Here is a 2,056-nt window from a genome sequence, read left to right as displayed (position 1 = left end):
ATGAGACTTAAATAATAACTTATAGAGAAGTTCAACCCCTTATCTATGATTGTAATCTTCTTCGAACTTGTGGGTACTTATTACAGGCTAAGAGCTTGTTTATATCTATTAAAAATATATATATATATATATATATATTTTCATTTTTCTAATTATCTTTAAGTTCTCTCTCCCTTTCATTTTATTTTAAACATAATATGAACCTCTTGATAACATAATTGTATTATGTTTTAAAGATTTTGTCAATCATGATTGAAAGCTATAATTTCTACATTGAAATTTTTGTTCAGCAGACAATACGATGGATTATCATTGACCTCACCTGATCATAATTATCTTCTTTTACAATTGCGATACACAATTAACCAAAACATTATTATTTCAAATGTAAATTATATTTATTCAAACTTATATATTTTTACATAATAAGACAAACGATTGTAAATATCCAAAATACAATTGTTCTGAACACTTTGATGTATTTTACGTTAGGTGAACAAATCTGAAATCTATGAACAAAGTAGATAATCTTCTTCATCTTTGGTAAAGAAATTTGTTTCAACCTATTCATCTTTCCTTATGAGCAAACATACCTCTAAAACAGTTGAAGAAGCCAACCAAACGAAAGGCCAATAGGAAATCCAACTTTAGCTACTACAAAAACGGAAGGGCCCAGCCGGGTTCGAACCAGCGACCGCCCGATCTGCAGTCGGATGCTCTACCACTGAGCTATAGGCCCACATGTTTGGCTTTCATTTATGTGATATAATAATTACCTTTATTTATTACTATAATTTCCCAAATAATCTATTTTAGGTAAACATAATTTGTTGTTCTAATCAGAGAAATCAAAATCCATTTGAGAGCTGTTAATGTTATGTATAAAAGAGATTGTTTCAGGATTTATGTTATCTTACTTTAATTTCGGATTACACCAAAAACACATACATCCACCAAATTCAGAAGTAATCTTTATGATTAAACATGGATTGAGGAAAAATTATGCCATCTAATTATAGGTATGGTTTAATTTTTAATTTTTTGTTTGTTTTATGGATATCATTATTTTTGGATTTTATCATGTTAGTATTTTTTTTATTATCAATTTTCTAGATTAGAAACAATGAGCAATGGTGAAGCTCAATAATACTGTGTAATATAAAACATTGATATAAGGTTTTATTTTTAAATTATTTTTGTCATGTAAAATAAGGTTTACATATTATTTTTATATTAAAACAAGTAAAATAAGGATGTTGTCTTTTACAAAACTATAGTTATTTATCGAAAACAAATGGGATAGATAGTACTTTAGCTCTGTACTTTAAAAATAAATGGCATTGATCGAAAATTCTAGAATGTTCATTATCTTTGTCCTAAAATGGTGTTTACATATTTTTAATCTAAGTTAATCTAAAAATATTTAGAAAAGTGAGCATAAATTGACCTATATTAATTAGGAAATATTGAGATAAAGATATTTATTTTAAAACCAAATGAGATCGATAGTACATAACTCTATACTTGGAAATTGAAGTTTTTGGAATGGTCATTATATCTATCTTAAACAATGTAGGGGACTCCCCTTATACACCCAATCCCATACTATGTTACACATGATGAAGGATTATTCTACCCAATAATAATGCATAGCATAACAAATAATTCCATGGAAAAAGCAAGAATAGAAGTACCTAACTTTTTACTAATAAAACTCAAGTATTCAAAAACCAAAATGCTTGGCCTTATGGGCTTTTCAAATCTTACAAGTTAGGAATACTACTTAACCTTCACATGTGGGAGAGGTATTTTCAATTATTAAATGGTCATTCATCTTTAAATGATCCACTCCATTAGAAATGATCTAGTCAATCTTAGATGGTCCATTCAAATCTAGATGCCTAACCACTAGCTCAAGCCTCCCACTTTAGTACTCTTATGCCTCTTGGAAATCCTACGACGCTTCTTGGAGAGAGAGACACATGATGATCAATAACTGCAACATATATCTAATTGCAATTACTCTTCACCTTCCACAAAAGGGGACCTCAAGTGG

At 28.9% G+C, this 2,056-nt stretch overlaps 1 non-coding gene across 1 annotated transcript; it reads right to left on the bottom strand.

The window, feature by feature from the left end:
• Positions 1-667: 667 nt before the first annotated feature.
• On the bottom strand, positions 668-739 carry TRNAC-GCA (transfer RNA cysteine (anticodon GCA)). Its single transcript has one exon. It is a non-coding gene; the product is annotated as a tRNA-Cys (tRNA).
• Between the last annotated feature and the right edge of the window lie 1,317 nt (positions 740-2,056).

The sequence above is a fragment of the Cupressus sempervirens genome, chromosome 1 (assembly GCF_028749045.1).
Source record: "Cupressus sempervirens isolate cs-2001-9-10 chromosome 1, ASM2874904v1, whole genome shotgun sequence".
NCBI classification, from domain to species: Eukaryota; Viridiplantae; Streptophyta; class Pinopsida; order Cupressales; family Cupressaceae; genus Cupressus; species Cupressus sempervirens.
Note: the sequence above shows the minus strand (reverse complement) of the source record. Positions and strands in the feature narration are given on the sequence as shown.